This window comes from Rhinopithecus bieti, unplaced genomic scaffold, assembly GCF_001698545.2.
Source record: "Rhinopithecus bieti isolate Rb0 unplaced genomic scaffold, ASM169854v2 scaffold_9976, whole genome shotgun sequence".
Taxonomy (NCBI): Eukaryota; Metazoa; Chordata; class Mammalia; order Primates; family Cercopithecidae; genus Rhinopithecus; species Rhinopithecus bieti.
In genome coordinates, this window is record NW_016806761.1 from 91,712 (window position 1) to 110,062 (window position 18,351).

The 18,351-nt window shown below is 41.8% G+C and overlaps 1 protein-coding gene across 5 annotated transcripts in view; it reads left to right on the forward strand.

Moving 5' to 3' along the window:
* Positions 1 to 18,351, forward strand: part of MAPK4 (mitogen-activated protein kinase 4) — a 178,710-nt gene that overhangs the window by 28,579 nt on the left and 131,780 nt on the right. The window contains exon 1 of one of the 5 annotated variants that reach the window (XM_017877539.1): positions 10,999 to 11,073. The exons of the other annotated variants lie outside the window; for them this stretch is intronic. The gene's annotated coding sequence lies outside the window, so the exon portion shown is untranslated. Of the gene's footprint in view, positions 1 to 10,998; positions 11,074 to 18,351 lie in introns of those variants that run through there. 5 annotated transcript variants of the gene reach the window in all.

Genomic DNA, 18,351 nt, shown 5'->3' on the forward strand with positions numbered 1-18,351 from the left:
CATAGGCATTTAGGAAAGCTGAGTTCTTTTCCTTGACAAGCCAATAATACCTGCTGGGAAATAGCCACACAAGCTGTGTGTTTTGTCCCTTTAAGGAACCGATTCTTGACACTAGAAGTTGAAATCAGAACATTTTCCTCAATGAAGGTCTTCTTTTTAAATATGATAATGCTTATTCAAATTCATACTGGCACAATAATTGGCCTGACTTCTGCAGGCTTTGGATTTGGTTGAGGAAATTGGGAAAGGGGTCTCTGGGTCTTCATGCATAAATCAGTAAAATCATCATCGCTAATATTGTCTCTAACTTAGTAAATTATTTCTTCCTGTATACGTTTCTTTTCTCTAACAGCAACCCTATTCAGTGGGACAGTCTCAGGAACCAGAGATGTAACAGAAGTTTAGGAATAGGTTAAGATCCACAGCTAATGAGAGAATACCACTGAAACTCCCATCTTTTCATTCTACATTCTTCCCTCAATCCTCCCTCTTGTAGATGTTCCCAACAGCTCTATCTTGCAGTATCTATGTTGACTTAAGACTTTTTTTTAGCACCAGTAAAACTGATGGAGAATTAGCATGCTGACCAAGGTGATGGTGCAGAATTGGCTTACTCTAAAACATGCATTGTTGCCGGTTTATTCATCTAGTGTGGCCAAGGGGCAGCCTCATGAAACAAGCCTTATATTTGTTTAGCGCATTTATGGTTTACAAGGTGTTTTCTTTGCAGTGTCTGTTTGTGGCATCTGCTTGATCCATTGGGAGTGTAAGGCACAGGTAAGCAGTAGAGGTCTTGCTATCACCAGTCTTTGCCTAACAGAGGAGGAAAGAGGCTCAGGAAGATTAAGTGAATTGCTCAAGGTCACATATTTAGTACATGGAAGGACATGGCTAAAGGCCAAGTACTTGTGATATCTGGCCTGCCAAGGGGTCCTCATTCCTGATTTCAAGGGGCTTCTCTCCCATGCTATGAATTTGATCTAGGGCCTGCAGGGTTCATCATAAGCACCTCATGAAGTACTGAGCTGACTCCTCTATGAAGGGGGACTGGTATGGTCTCTGACTGCTGCAGTGGTTAAAAATGAAGCAGCTTTGTACATGGCATGGACTATTTTAATGACCAGAAAGACCAAAAAGTCCTGGGAAGTTAATTAAGGAGCTCATTTTCAAATGGAGCCAAGCTGGCAGAAGGTAATTAGAGAAAGGGAAAGGACGTAGGAATAAAAGTGTTTTGAAAGCTTGCAGACCTTGTCTGTCATGAGTAAGAAATGGAATTGGGAACTCTAGAGGCTCACAGAGGTTAAAAAAGAGAAAGAAATGGAAGAAGAGGGTTCAAGGACATGCCAAACCTCCTTCTATTGGGAAACTGTGTTGGTTCCTTATTTGAAGCAGGGGGTACTTGAGGGGCAAGGAGTTTTGACAAATAAAATCTGTAAAGAATGGGGCTTGAGGAGAAACAGTCACTGATGTGGAATTGAGGACACAAAATACTCACTTTCTCTCTGTTAGAACAAAGCCATTCCCCCTCGCCAGGATCTTTGATAGATCTCAATAAGAGAATCAAAAACACTGGGCCCTCAGCCCAGCAGAAGCAGCCAACTCACGTGAACAAATTAATTACAACCCCCGCTTGGTGTCTGTCTTCTTTCTTTCTGGCTTATTTTCTATCCACCTTGTGTCACTGAAGGCACAGACTGATGTAGATTTCCTTACCCCAATTAGAGACTTGTGTTGCCAAGCAATATGGGAATTTATTGATTGACCAAAGTAGGAATGTATTGACTGATGGAGGGGAGAAGGCTGTTGTATTTTGTTCATGACTTTCAAAGAAGTTGACTTAGAATCATTGTATCTTAGAATTGAAAATAGGAACCTTAGGGACTGTGTAGTCCAACTTTTCATCTAATGCAGGTAGGTACCCAAATAGAGGACAATTCAGACAATTTTGGAACTCAGAGAGTTAAAACTTAGCATCTCACAGCATTGTCCATTTGATTTCTAAACTCTTCACCTGTTAACCATAATACAACACCTATTGTGTAGTGGGCACTGGTGTGAGTCCTTTACAATCACCAAGTTATTTGTCCAATGCTAATTTTATCCCTATTTTACAGATGAAAAATTAGACACGGAGAGGTTAACTGACTTGCCTGAGGCCACACAGCTAGTAAGTGACAGAAATAGGACTGGAACACAGGCAACCAGTCTCCAAACTGTGCACTTAATTACCAGCTTTGCTGTCTCTCTGATAACACATCTCTAGTAATTAAGGTTTTTTTCCTTTCTTATTTTGCATCATCAAAATTGGGCCCTTGCAATTTCTTCCCTAGAGTTTTTCATGTCATGATTCATCCATTATTGTCAGACACATCATTGTGTCTTCCCATCGTCTTTCCTTCTGCCAGCTGGCGATCCTTAGTTCTCCCAACAGTTTCTCATGTGGCATGATTTCTATCCTCCAGGTGCTTCCTCTGGCTGTGAAAAGCACCCGAGGTTCAGGGTCAGCCCTACCTGGGCTGGAGTCCCAGCTTCCCTACTCCTAGCTGTATATGCTTGAACAGATAACCTGCAGTCTTTCTGAGTGGAGAGTCCTCTGTGAAATGGAATGAATCCTAAACTCCCTGGCTCATTGTGAAGAATAAGCAAACGACAGGACTCGTAGTGTGAGCTCCATAAAGGGGAATTATTACTGTTGTTGTTATAAGCAATGACAAATCCACTCCCCCAACAGGACCTGTAGATTCATGCAGTCCCAGTAAAAACCCTGGCAGGCTAATTTGAAGAAACTGACAAGCTGATTCTAAAATTTGTATGAAAATGCACAAGATCCAAAATAGCAAAACAATATTGAAAAAGAAAAATGTTAGAGGACTCACACTACCTGAGTCAGGGTTCTCCAGAGGGACAGAATTAATAGGATATATTTATATATGAAGGGGAGTTTATTAGGGAGAATTGGCTCACGCAATCACAAGGTGAAGTCCCATGACAAACTGCCTGCAAGGTGGGCAAGAAAGAAGCCAGTAGTGGCTCAGTCTGAGTCCGTTCAAAAGCAGGGAAGCTGATAGTGCAGCCTTCAGCCTGTGGCTGAAGGCCCAAGAGACCCTGGCAAACCACTGGTGTAACTCCAAAAGTCCGAAGGCTGAAGAGCCTGGAGTCTGATGTCCAAAGGCAGGAGGAATCGAAGGGGGCATCCAGCACGGGAGAAAGATGAAAGTCAGAAGACTCAGCAAGCCAGGTTATCCCACCGTCTTCCACCTGCTTTGTTCTAGCCGCACTGGCAGCCAATTGCATGGCGCCCACCCACACTGAGGGTGGGTCTTCCTCTCTCAGTCTGCTGACTCAAATGTCTGTTTGCTCTGGCAACATTCTCACAGATACACCCAGAAACAATACTTTACCAACTCTAGGCATCCTTCAATCCAATCAAGTTGACGCCTAATATTAACCATCAGAGCTGCAGTAATAAAGATAGTATGATACTGGCATATAGATAAATAGATCAATGAAACAGAAAAGAGGGTCTAGAAACAGACCCACACATCTACAGTCAATTGATTTTTGACAGACACAGTCGATTCGACAGGAAAGGCCTTTATCAGTTGGTGCTAGAAAAAAATGGATATTAATCTGTAAATAAAACGATCCTTGATCCTACTTAGCTCTGTACACATCAAAACTAATTTGAGATAGTTCATAAGCTTAATGTAAAAGTGAAACAAAAAACTCGAAGAAAACAAAGCAGAATATTTTAAGATTTTGATTAGTCAGAGAATCGGGTACAAAAGTACAAATCATAGAAGAAAATAAGATAAATTAGAAATTATCAAAACCAGATATGTCTCTTCATGAAGACATGTTATTAAGAAAATTAATAGGCAATCCATAGACTAGGAGGAAATATTTGCAATACATAAAAATCAGGCTTTAAAATGAAATATTTGAAGAACTCCTACTAATCAATAATAAAAGATGAATCACTCAGTGAAAAACATGGGCAAAAGACTTGGAAAGACATTTGATCTACAAATGGCCAGTCAAGGATTTAACATCATTTGTCATAAGGGAAACATAAATGAAAACCACAATGGGATACTATTCACAGCCACTAGAATGGCTAAAATCGGAAAGACTGACAATGCCGGATGTTGGCAAGGATATGGAATGACTGGAACACTTCTAGAGTACTAGTGGGAGTATAAAGTGACACAATTATCTTAGAGAACTGTTTGGCAGTTTTTATAAAGTTAAACATACATACCCTGTGACCCAACCAATTTACTCTTAGCTACACAAGAGAAATGAGAACGTGTGTCCATAAAATGACTCATATGAGAATGTTTATAGCAGCTTATTCATAATAATCCCAAGTTGGAATCAACCCAAAGGTCTGTCAAAGGGGATGAATAAACAAACTGTGGTATGGTTGTGGGAAATGGAATAATACTCAGCAATAAAAAGGATTAAAAACCCGAGATATGCAAAATAATCTCCAAAACATAATAGTGAAAGAAAAATCCAGGAAAAAAACATACCTCTTCTAAATGATTCTATTTACAAGAAGTTCAAGAACAAACAAAACTAATACAGAGTGATGGAAATCAGAACCGTCATTGCCTTTGGCAAGGGTGGGTGGGAATTGACTGGAAGAGGGCATGAGGAAGCTGTCTGGGGTAATAGACACATTCTATATCTTGATTGTGGTGATGGTCATATGGGTAGACACAGTCTTCAAAACTCATTAAATTAAACACTTAAGATCTGGGAGAATTCTACCTACATGTTAAGAGGTAAATGGTAGCATCTGAAATAGAAGATATTATGACTTACTATGAATAGTGACTGCAGTGGTTTTTTATTCTCATGATTTGAACTTTCTGCTTCTGTTAATGTCGACTGAGATTATGTTAGCTTTGTTTTTCTTTTTTGGCAGCTTCATCACACTCTTTCCATTTATTGAATTTGTGGCTAATGGTAACTGCCAAGTTTCTCTTCTTTTTAGACACAAATTGCTGCCAAGCAGGGCTCCTTTCTGAAATACCTGCTTCGTTTGTCTAAGTGGGTGTCTATATGCAGCCCTTGAAGGAATGAATAGAATTCAGATAAACAAAGGTGGGATTTCTGAAAGGAGTAATGCTGTAAATAATAAGAACAGATTCCCATTAAATAGAACTCAGTGCTGGGAGCTCTTCTAGGGCTTCACACGTTTACCCATTCAATTCTCACAACTCCATGGATAGGTGCTATTGTCATCCGCATTTTCTCCATGGGCTGACTTGAGGTACAGTGAGGTTAAAGGACTTGTCCAAGGTTATATGGCCAGTAAGGGGTACGGGTGGAGCTGGAGTTTGAGTCCTGGCAGCTCTGATGCCAAAATCTGTGCTTCTACCGCCTATACTACATTATGCCTGGCCCCTGGTTTGCTTCTTCTGTTTGATATATTAACTGTAATTGACCTGGGATTTGATCTGTCTCTGGTTAATCCTCTTACAATAGCATGAGCCTAAGTCACTCCCCTAAGGAACATCATACCCAGAGCACTTTATGAATCCTTTTTGAGAATTCTCTTGTGGAAGGACCTGTTTATGAAGGAACAACTGGGTTCTTTAGAAAAGTGGCCCTCATGAGCTCCAGACCTCATTAGAGGTCCAGCACAGTCCTCTCTGCAGTCTCTCTTCATGCACCTAAGTGTAAAGAATTCCTTAAATAGCACCCATTGGCCGTAAGGTGCATGATGCTATTCTATGTATGCACCAAAATCAACATCAGTGGTATAATGTCAGATAAGGGAAGCACTGCTTGGTAGCAATGCATGCCCAAAAGGAAGAGAAACTTGGCAATTATCGTTGGCCACCGATTCTATAAATGACAAGAGTGTGATGAAGCTGTTAAACACAAAATCAAAACCAAACAAAACTTCACACCATCTCAGTCCACATTAATAGAAGTAGAAAGTTCAAATCATAGGATTAAACAGCCCTACTGCACTCATTACTGTTTAGAGTAAATCTTACCATGTTCAATTTCAGGTGTCATTATTATTATTTTTTAACCTGTAGCTAGAATTTGCACAGATCTTAAGTGTTCAATTTTAAAGCACAGATTTTGGCATCAGATCTTAAGTGTTACGACAATTGCATTTACCCATATAACCATTACCCCAGTTAAGATATAGAATGTTTCTGTTATCCCTAAAAGTTTTGTCATGTCCCCTTTCAGTCAGTTCCTATTCACCCCAATGAAAAGCGTATGTTGATCCCGAGAGAAAAGAAGTCTGCCGGACCAGATTGGGATTTTTCTTTACTAACCTTTCTTTACTAAGCACTTTGTACATGTCACAAACCCACAGGAAAGGTATCTTGGAAGTGGGTGGCATAGGCTGAAGACAGCTTGTTGCAGAGACAGATCCAGAGATATTACCAACTGGAAACACTAAAAGCTCATCTCCACTCCCAGCAGCCAGTCCTGGATGACGCTCACCTGTCTCTACAATCATGACTCTGTCCTGCTCATCTTGTTTCTAGACTAGTGGCCCCAGGGAGTCTTGCTAGATCAAAACATAGGTTTCTGGTTTCATGTCCCAAAGAAAGCTGCCAAGAGCATGTAATTAACTAGAAAGTTCCAGGTGATGATTTATAAGTCTTATTTAGACCTTTACAATGATCTACTTTCTTAGTGGCCTGTGTTGAATTGGCTTTGGTGGCTACCCTTGGGTTGCTTTAAGTGGGACAGAAAGAAGACATCCGTCATGTTAGATCAGGAGGCACCCCCAGGACATAACATAGTTTTAGATATGGGGGAGATCCCTAATATATGTGCTTGTTTGAGAAGCCATACCTAGGTTATCTCTGGAGCTCTGTCATAGTTCAGCTGTGTATAGACACTTCTTTGGGCTGGAAAATCCTCGTTTGAAAATTGAGATTAATGCTGTCTCTCTATCGCAAGATGATGGAGAAAGTTAAATGATATATTAAGTAGTTAGAGCTCTGAAAATATATAAAAGTGGCATGACATTAGGAAGGATCACCTATGAAAGCATCTCTGTCTCCTTGAAGTTGAACTGGGGGGAAAAACAAGCAGTGAGATTTGGGACCATGAAACCACTTTTAGTCCCTCTGTGTTTAAAATTCACCCTTACATGTTCATCCTTTTGGGTTTTAAAAGCTTCCTGGCACCTCCAGCCACCACCACAACACTCCTTTCTTCCCAGCTAAAACTGCCAATAAATGTTAGACCTTAAAACTTGATCTTCTAAATGGAGTCACCTGGGTTTAATATTAGATACCTACTGCATGCCAAGCACTGTGAAGGTAATAAAAATAAGCAAGAAATAGCGGCTGCCCTCCAGGAATTTCTAACTTGATCACATCACTTACAGCAGGAGAAGAATCCCAGACAGTCCTCCCATTTCATCCACTAACCAACATTACTGGTCTTCTTACCAGTTTACCTTGATCTGTCTTGGCCTCTGACTTTTCACACATTAAATAATTAATTCTGGAGTTTTCTCTCTACAATGAGCAATGGCCTGGTCAGGAAAAAAATCGTCTCATAAACTTCTAAGGAAAAACAAAAAACAAAATGACTGTGTCTTTTGAAGTAGTCCTAAGTAAACTATGATTCTGTGTTCTCAGTTTATGGGTAGCTTTGGTTTAAAACATGTCCATATGCCTTTATCTTCATAACTCATGCCTTAGGCTGTCCCTTCTTTACAACTAAACTTCACATTTTATTTGGATTTCACTAACTTTTTCATTAATGACCCCTTTCTGTTCCAGGATTCAGTCCAGAGTTTAGCAATCCACTTAGTTGTCGTGTCTCCTCCGCTCTGAGTTTCTTGGTCTTCCCTTGTTTTTTTCATGACTTTGGCAGTCTTGAGGAGTACTAGTCAGATGTCCCTGAATCTAAGTTTCTCTGATTATTTTTCTCATAATTATATTGGGGTTAGCGGGTTTTTGGGGGAAGGAACACCACAGAGGTGAAATGACCCTCTTGTCATGTCATATCAGGGGATACATGATATCCCCATGATTGGTGATGTTAACCTTGATCACTTGGTTATGGTGTGGTGTTTGCTTGGTTTCTCCCCTCTGAAGTTATTATTTTTTCTCTTTCCATACTCTGTTCTTTGGAAGAGAGTCACTAAGTCTAGCACACCTTAAGTTTCACCTCCTGAAGCAGGGTGTATCTGTATGTGTTATTTGGATTAATATGATTTGAACAGAATTAATATTCAGCCTCTCTATACAGCACCACTGAACTTCACACTACAGGTCATTCTCACTGTGTACCTTGAGAACATTAGCTAATTAATCGTAATTAGAAATTATAACAGACTCTCACTAACTCTTACTTTACTGATCTGTAAATAGAACAGATTTTTTAAAAACTTATCAGTCTTTTTACCTCACTTCTAAGCTGAGATTTATATAGCTAAAAGTGGCAGTATATGCTTAATCCATGAAATCTATGTCTATGAACATATTTCATTTTTTACTTTAGTATTATTATTATTTTGAGACAGAATCCCACTGTCACCCAGGTTGGAGTACAGTGGTGCAATCTCAACTCACTGCAACCTTCGCCTCTTGGGTTCAAGCAATTCTCGTGCCTCAGTCTCCCAATAGCTTGGAGTAAAGGCATGGGCCACCACGCCTGGCTAATTTTTTGTATTTTTAGTAGAGGCAGGGTTTCACCATGTTGCCCAGGCTGGTCTTGAACTCCCGGGCTCAAGCGGTCCACCTCCCTCAGCTTCCCAAAGTGCTGGGTTTACAGGTGTGAGCCACTATGCCTGGCCTGCTTTTATTATTATTATTATTTATTTTTATTTTTATTTTTTTTGAGATGGAGTCTTGCTCTGTCACCCAGGCTGGAGTGCAGTGGCTGGGTCTCAGTTCACTGCAAGCTCCGCCTCCTGGGTTCACACCATTCTCCTGCCTCAGCCTCCCGAGTAGCTGGGACTACAGGCGTCCGCCACCTCGCCTGGCTAGTTTTTTTGTATTTTTTAGTAGAGACAGGGTTTCACCGTGTTAGCTAGGATGGTCTCGATCTCCTGACCTCGTGATCCGCCCGTCTCAGCCTCCCAAAGTGCTGGGATTACAGGCTTGAGCCACCGCGCCTGGCTATTTTTAATAGACACGTAATAATTAGATACTATAAATGTATTTAAAAGAGGTTATCTGTGGAGCCTCAGTCTGAGTAACTTTCCACAAATAGTTTACTTTGTGTTTTCTGCTTTCCTGTGGAGTATCTAAGTCATTTATAGAGAAGTGTATTTGTGAAAATGGCTTGGATTTTAATCTATATGTTATATTACAACCTCTAAATGGAACATCTTACTCTAAGGGGTGCAAAGCCAATTATTACATGTAATTAGGTAATATCTGCATTCTCAAAAAACCCCAGTCTCTTTATGACTTGGTTTCTAGTAGAACAGGGTTTAGTTTCAGATGAATCTATCTTCAATTCCGCCCAGTAGAAGCCACAGTATTTGATATAGTTTGTGTATTCCAATCATTTCCCCATATGTATATGCATCTATGGCTTGTCCCAACCACACTGAATGTTTGGAGAGAACAGTCTGTGACTTCCACCTTTGTCTCCCAGTGACTAGCCTGTGGCATCTGTAGAGTTGCTGGTTGTTTATCTAACATTGATGTGTGCCTTTCCTTCTATCCAACAGAATCCCAATTTATTCAGGAACCTCTCCCCTCTCCCTAGCCAGGCATCACAGGGGAAACTGACCCACACATAGCTCCAGGGGCAGGTCTGATTGTTGAAAGTATTCCACCTCCTCACTCATGATTAGCCTTGGAAGGGACACATGGCCCCAAACAGCCCATGTAGGGAGCTTGCTGGGGGCTTCTGAGAAATTTTTCTCTGTCTTAAGACAAAATGACAAGGAGTGGTGAGGTGGCTTCTCTACCTGTAGACACTGTCATGCATAGCCATGACCATCAGAGCCGCCAGAGCTGCCCACCTCCAGTCAGGGCACAAAACCAGGAGAATGTCAGGGGAACCATGGACCTGTGCTAAGCTGAGGCTTCCCATTTGTGAAACTATAATAAATGTACTTTCTGTTTTAAGTTCAGTTTCGTATTACTTGCAGTCAAAGACTTCCTTGGTGATATATGTTATCAATAAGTATCTTTATTTGATTGATTTTAGTGTCGAAGGACCTCTTAGAAAGAAGAGGATGATTTTAAAAAATGAAAAAATAAATCACTAATTCACTTTGGGAAAGGAATTTCATCCTAGCTAGAAATTTTGAAGAATATGTGGTTTTTATTCCTGTTCATTTCTTGTTCATAAACTTGCACATTAAATGTTATTTTAAACTTTAGTATTATTCATGATTTGAAGATAAAATAAAAAAGTGGTGGGCACAATGGCTCACTCCTGTAATCCCAGCACTTTGGGAGGCCGAGGTGGGCAGATCACTTGAGCCCAGGGGATTGGAACCATTCAGGTTTTGAACATAGTGAGACCCCTATTTCTGTAAAAAAAAAAAAAAAAAAAAGACAGAGACATAATGTGAGACCCTGTCTCTATTTTTAAAAATACAAAAATTAGCTCGGCATGGTGGCTCATGCCTGTGGTCTTCTTAGTTACATGGGAGGCTGAGGTGGGAAGATTGCTGGAGCCTGGGAAGCGGAGGTTGCAGTAAGTCGAGATTGTGCCACTGCACTCCAGCCTGGGTGAGAGAACGAGACTCTATATCAAAAAAAAAAAAAAAAAAAAAGTTAGGGTGCCATTGATTGATCTGTTTTGTTCTAGTGTGAAAATTGCCTGGCTTCTGGAAAGCATGAAACAGTATAGATTGCAGCCTCTTCTGAAACACATGCAACTTTCTCTACCCAGAGTTATTTTGTCTCAATCCCTTCCACCCCTCCTTCCATAGCTACACCACTTCTCTTCCTCTTTCTCTTTTGGGTGTCCTCCTGCAGATGGTTGTCCACTGAGCTGTGTCTTCCCAGATGCAAAGTCAGCTTCACATGGGTCTTTTGAATAGAATGCACCCCTCCAGTACTGCAAGCTTCACCTGGCTCTTTCTCGGAGATCCTATTTACTGCAGTATGGTATCAATTTATGACTATTTTACTTCTTATTGAGATTCTGTGTGTGATGTCCATAGGTATTCAAGCCCTGGAATGTTGTTTCTCACCATTTCCCATCTTTTGCTTGCTGTGGGTCACTAGGCACATTCTGCACTCTTAGTCTTCTTCCTTTGTCATACCTCTTGCCTTCCATGGCAGCTCATTTCAAGGGCTTTATGAAAATAGCTTTCTTTTCTCATCTCTAGTGGACACTTGATGCTTGTGTTCCCTCCATCCTGTGGAAAGCACCCATTATTTTGATATTGCAATCCTTAGCCCAATAAGTAAATTTATTTTTTCTCTCCAGTCAACAGCCCAGTATTTCCTAGCTGGTAAGATCCAGCTTTATCTCACACATTTTTATAGTGTGTTTCTTAAATTATATTTCTCAGAATATAGTTCCTTAAGGTGTTCTGTAGAAATATGATTCCACAGACAATGTAATTTGAGAAATGTCGCAAATCTTCCCAGAGAGTCACCATGCATATTAGTAAGTACATCATAGGTCCCAACAAACCCTGTATAAAGACAACTGTTTAACTTATTTAACTCTAATGCCCTCCACCTCTGCTTCCCCCTTGCCTCCTCCCAACAAGGTCTATTCAATAGCCTATTAAACTCACCCAGTAGAATTTACAATTCCCTGAACCCATTTGGGCTTTGCTGCTTCTAAGCCTTTGCTTTTGGGGTTTCTTACTTGGAACATCCTCCCTGGCTATCTTTGTCTATCAGAATGACCAGCCCTTCCCCCCTGAGCCTAGCTCAGATGGTGACGGTGTGATACTTTGCTTTAAAATGTTTCCATATTAAAAAGTGCAGCAGGGATGTGGGCATAACTGAACTCCAGTCCACAAGGGGTAAGCACTTAGCATTTGAAATATCCTAATCAGGAATTAACCTTCCAGAGGTAGTTATTCAGCATTCTAAGTATGCTCGAAATCTATACCAGAGGATTTGTAAATTAGCACAAAGTATGTGAGAAATGAATTTTCACTGGTGTGAGGAGTGATGTTCAAGATCAGTGATTGGTTACAAAGATTGTCTAGGCCACACCCCCTGCATGAAGGAGATATAAGAATCAGCAACCCCATTCCCTGGGTTCAGTACTGTGCTCTAGGCCAACTGCCTGAGGGTCTCAAGGACCCTGCTTCGGGGAAGACCTCTGGTGCCTGAGTCCCCTATAATCCTGGAATATTGCAGCCTTCTCAGATGCTGGGTGTGGGCTGAGGTGTCAGAGGGCCAAGATGGGGACTTCCCTGAGCTACAAAAACTGCTCACATGACTATGCAGGCTTGCTAATAAATTTCATCCAAGACCTGCTTAAACTGTGTCTTACCTCCTGGTAAGGAGGTAGTGGAGAGGGGCTACATCACCCTCAGCTAATCTAGAGGTTACCGATAGTTACTACAAGAACCCGAGGAGCAGATGTGGCCGGTCAGCAGACAGGTCAGTCCCCCTTGGGCCATGACTGCTGGCCCAGGCCCCTCTCCGGTCATTTCTGTTCTCAAAGTGATGCTGACCAAGGTGAGAAGTCATCAGTCACCCCAGAGCTCAGCCAGCTCTACCAGCTTCTATCTCCCTGGCGTGTCTTCTGTCCCAGAATCAAAGTGGCTGCATTAGGGACCTGTAAGCCACTAAGGTACTTGGTTAAGGGACATCCACATCTCCTCTTGCCCTGTGACCACAACAAAGAGGGGCTCTTGCCATGCCGGTTTCCTGCCTGTGCCCTGCCCTCCTCATCCTCCTAAACTCTCCTACATCTACACACACACGTTATTGGGGTTCCTGCAGGATCCATGCCTATACCAGCAAATGTGACTCTGTCATTCCCCCAGAACCTGATTTTCCACATTAGCCCAATGTGGTCAGTCCTGTCTCTGCCTCTGAGTCCACATCTGCAGAATGGGAATAAAGCAGTATCTCCTCATGGGCCTGCATATCCAAACTAGTTTGTATATACAAAGTCTAGAACACTGCCTGGCATCTTGTAAGCACTTGGTAAGTATTCATTCTTCCTTTTGTCTTACTTTCTTCTTAAAAAATTATTATTATAGCTTTGTCTCAACATGTAGGTTCATTGCACTGGTGTGAAATGAACAAATTCAGGAGGTTGTAATAGCCTTCTATTAACCAAGATATATGTCACAAAGGGATAGATATCACAAAGACCATGCACTAATGTTCACTTCTTTACTCATTGGGACCCTTACTTGGAACTTATTTCCTCCTGGTTTACAAGGAGTTCTAATGAGCTTGATTTGCTTCCTTACTTCACAGAAGATGAGAAAAAGCAAATTAGAAGTAATTTGAGGCAGGCATACCCAAACCATCAAGGAGTGACTGCTGATGGTGAAGAAAGAGTCATAGAAGTATAAAGACAAGACAAAAGAACCTCAAATTCTGGGATCATTTAGGTAGGAAAAAATAGTCCCATGCCTCAGTACTTCTCAAACCATGTCATTGTTCTAAAGCCTAGTGTAATGGTTGATGTTTGTAGTGATGGTCTTGAGTTATTGAGAAATGATTAACTGATTTATAGCATGCTTTGTTTAATGAGGCAGGAAAGTATGTGATATGCTTTAGAACTTCCAACAAAGTGGTGAATGTTAGAGTTTTGAAGCTAAGAGTGATCAATCATGCTCTTGTTGTTTGTTAAAGCAATTTATATAACATACCCAGTTCTCACTTCATACCGGATAAATGAAGCATCACTTTCCATGATTAGTTATAGCAGTTAGTAATTGCAAAATACCCCCTAATCCATGAGGTATAAGCTTGCTTACTCTATTAGAAAAACAACTCCCAAATCTGACTCTTGCTAAATCCTGAAGAGTTTTGTAGACACATGTGAGAACACAGCATGTAGAAATAGTTGATCTGAGGGAGAGACCAGTACTTGTAAATAAAGCAGCCCCTTTTCTAAGTTCTATTTTTAACTTCTTTTGGTCTTGGTCTAGAAGACCTTATCCACTGTTAGGTTTTGCTAAGTTTGGAGCAGATGTATTTTAGTATGAGAGAAAGGGCATGGGTATTTCACTGTGTTGCTGTGCTCAAGTTTCCCTTGGCTGTTAAGAGCTGACAGTCTCAAGAGTGCAATGGCCCACAGCAGGTGGCTTTGCCCCACTGGTGACTAGGATGTGATCCAGTCTGTACTCTGACTTGTCTTGTGCAGAGATACATAAATTCATCAACAGGTAAGGGATTTGAGAGTCTGTAACAAATGATAGTGCAAGAGACAGAGCCTTAAATTATTGAGCATGTTTCTCTGTTAAGGAGAAGAGGGTGCAGGAGGATAGTAATTACAGCCTGACATTACTGCCATAGCCTCTGCCACATACTGAGCTCTCACTATGTACCAGGCCCTGTGCACACATCAATGCTTTGATGCAGATGCCATCAACCCTACAAGGCAGATGCTTTATATAATGAGGAAACTGAGGCTCAGAGATGTTAAGTGACTTATGTAAAGTCACACAGCTAAGTACAGAGGAGATCAAGTTGAAATCCAGATCTGTCTGCCTCTCCGGGCCATGGTTTGAACTACTGGATGGGCGCTGGGAAAACATCTTTTCCCTGGGACCAGCTCAGCCTTGGTCTTTGTGCAGAGGAAAGAGGCAGCAGAGGGCTCCCAGGAGTATTCCTGTACTGCTCTGTGGGAGAAATGCCAGGGACAAAGGTTTGGATCCATTTGGAAGGGACCTTGAGGAAACATTGGTTATATTACTTATCCTAGTCCTCTGCTCTAGGGCCCAATAAAACCAGTCAGCAGTGGGAGCCGCTTCTACCTTGCAAGAGAAACTCTTTACACTCCTGCTCCTATGGCCAGTGTGTCTGTCCTCAAAAGGTTTTCCAGGGTCACTTCTAACTGGGCAGTTTGCTGATCTCCTTAGAAATTCAGTTCAGGACTGAGGTGGTTTTCATTTGGGATATCTCTCAGAGGGCAGCTGTGCTGTCATTTCTCCCAGGGGACCAAGAAGCAGGACGTAGAGGGGAGGAGGACCCATGGCCCAGCTTCTGTCCAGGGCAGGCCTTCCCTAGCAGAGTGCCTGCGCTCGTTCCTCCGTACAGCTCACCTGGCTGCCATGTTGCCTGCTCCGGCGAACATGGCAGCCTCTGTCCCATGTCTCAGTCTGGTCTCAGTTCCTCCTGGATCTTCTTGTTCTTTAGGTTAGTGGCAGTCAGACGGAAAAATAAGAGGTCACGAGCTCAAAGGGGAAGAGTCGTGAGGGCAGACTCTGGCTTGGTCCACGTGCTTTGGCAAGGCATCCTGAACCACAGGAAAGTCTGGGCTGCAGCAGAAAATAAGGGCTTACATTTCTCATGGAGTCAAAGAAAAAGGAGGTGATGGGGACAGGGGTGGCAGAAATAACAGGTATCATGATAAAACAAGAGCACTGCAGAGAGCATGGGAACGTGCCCTGGAATCAGACAGACACGGGGAGAACCCCGCCTGCCACTGGCTGTGTGACCATGGACATGGTCTTAGTTTTTGATGGAGATTTGACAGATATAAGCAAAAGAATCCTGGCAAAGAACAGTGGAGGTATATTATAGACCAGGTGAAAGGGACCAGATTTTTGAGGGTCTTAAGTGTCAAGCAGAGGTGTTGGGATTTTGTCTTTAATACACTAGGGATCCATTGAAGGTTAGTGAGCAGGGATGTTGCCTGCTCAAAGTAGTGCTTGAGTGAGATTTGCCTAGCAATGTTACATTCCATTTACATTCATGCCTGCATCTGGAAAAATAATGCAAAAATGCTGCCCTATCTGTTGGTAGCCTGGGATGACTAACAGTGGTCTTCAGTGCTGTCTACCAAATATTTCTAATTTTCTGCCTTCTGGGAACATAGCATTGCATTTTCCTATCTGCTTCAAAGTTAGATGTGACTATGTGATCTACCTAAACCAAGGCAGGGATTGGCAAACTTTTTCTTAAAGGACTAGATAGAAAATATTTTCAGCTTATGGGCCATATAGTCTCTGTTGCAACTACTCAACTTTGCTGTTGAAGTACGGAAGCAGTCACACTGTGCAATGGAGCACGCATAGCTGTGTGGCAGTAAAACTTCATGTAGAAAAACAGGCAGCTGTACAATGCGTGTGAGCAAAAGTGACACTTTTAGACAGAAGCTCTAAGAGCTGGTGCCCAGTTCAATGGCACTGCTATAATCCTGGAGGCACATGTGAAAGTTTAAAGCCTCTGTCAGGCTGGGACCCCAAGTGACTACATGAGCCAAGTCCCTGTCAATGCATGTTGCACATGTAGCACAGTTAAGAAATAAACCTGGCAGTGTTAAGGCAGTACGATTTTGATGCTGTTTCTTACTGCAGCATAACCTCTCTCTGTGGAATGATACAGTATCATCTTTGTATGCAAAGCGTCACATCACCATTCTTTCAGTCCTCGTCATTACAGCTGACATTTACTAAACACTTACTATGTGCCAAATACTAATGGGGGGGACTTTGCCAACATCATTTCAATAATTCCTTCTCACAACCATATGACGTGAGTGCTGCGAGTATACCCATTTTTGCAGAAAAAGAAAATGGAATTTTCGAGAGGTGAATTAACTTGCTTATGATCTCACAAATGGTTAGGTGGAGGAAGTGGGATATGAGCCCAGATTTTCTCATTCTAAATCCGAAGTTCTTCAGCTCTGTGCATCCTGCCTCAGGTCCAGGCCTTTGGAATTTTTCTTTTATCTCTTGGCCCCTTTGCTACTTTGATCACTGTTCTTGGCTGGGTGTGTTATTTTGACGTGATCCACAGTGGCCCTGTCACAGGGCAAGAATGAAGAATCATGCTTCCAGAACAGCGCTGCTCTGAGCAGTGGAGGTGAGAGGAAATAGCCTGGAGGAATGAATTGAGTTGGCAGTTCTGACCACACAGTAAGAGGACCACGTGGAGATTGGCAGATCCTTAAGAACTGCTCCCAGTCATGTACCCATGTATTTCCATCAGTCATCCAGAGCCAGTTGTCATCTTTCCATTCTCAGCCATGTTCATGTCTTTCTTCAAAAGGAAAAAATAATTTACATTCTGGAACTGTCTTAAGAAATTGTGCTACTCTCCTTCCTGGCCTAAATAAGCTGTGACTGTCATCTCTGATGGGTTTAAAGACAATTTACCGCCGGGCACGGTGGCTCAAGCCTGTAATCCCAGCACTTTGGGAGGCCGAGACGGGCGGATCACGAGGTCAGGAGATTGAGACCATGCTGGCTAACACGGTGAAACCCCGTCTCTACTAAAAAATACAAAAAACTAGCCGGGCGAGGTGGCAGGCGCCTGTAGTCCCAGCTACTCGGGAGGCTGAGGCAGGAGAATGGCATGAATCCGGGAGGCGGAGCTTGCAGTGAGCTGAGATCCGGCCACTGCACTCCAGCCAGGACGACAGAGTGAGACTCCGTCTCAAAAAAAAAAAAAAAAAAAAAAGACAATTTACCAATCTTGTATTGCAACAGCCTTCCTCTATTGGACACTGTAATAAGAAGTCACATAATGAGTTCTTATAATTCTCAAAAGCTACCATGGAAGATACTATCCATTATGCTATTCAATATTTCTTACTTAAAGTCTCATTTAATTAAGTTTTCTATTTAGTATCATGGAATTTTTTCAATAAAATTATGCCTTTCCCTAATCAAAAATGAGCATTACATAAGCAATTACATTTCCCTTTTTACCTTGCCCATTGGAAATAGGGATTTACTTGATACTTGAAAATATAACTGTTTTGACTGAGGATCGTGGTGGAAAATCTTTACTCATTCTCCCCCTGATTCTCCTTCACCCCTGTGGGTTCAGATATCTGTTTCTGACTTTTAAGTTTTAAATGTATAACATTTTATTGTAGGGCACTGAAAATCCTTCTTGGAAGTAGATAAGATGTCAATTATAATTTATAACTTCACTAGGCCATGTGATAGCAAGTCAGTGAGTAGTGTGGATTTAACATTCCGAGCTTCTGTTCCCTCTTCCTGGTTGAAAGTTCTTGTGGGCCTTTAGTGCTATAAATTTCCCTCTACACACTGCTTTAAATGTGCCCCAGAGATTCTGGTATGTTGTATCTTTGTTCTTATTGGTTTCAAAGAACATCTTTATTTCTGCCTTCATTTCATTATGTACCCAGTAGTCATTCAGGAGCAGGTTGTTCAGTTTCCATGTAGTTGAGCGGTTTTGATTGAGTTTCTTAGTCCTGAGTTCTAGTTTGATTGCACTGTGGTCTGAGAGACAGTTTGTTATAATTTCTGCT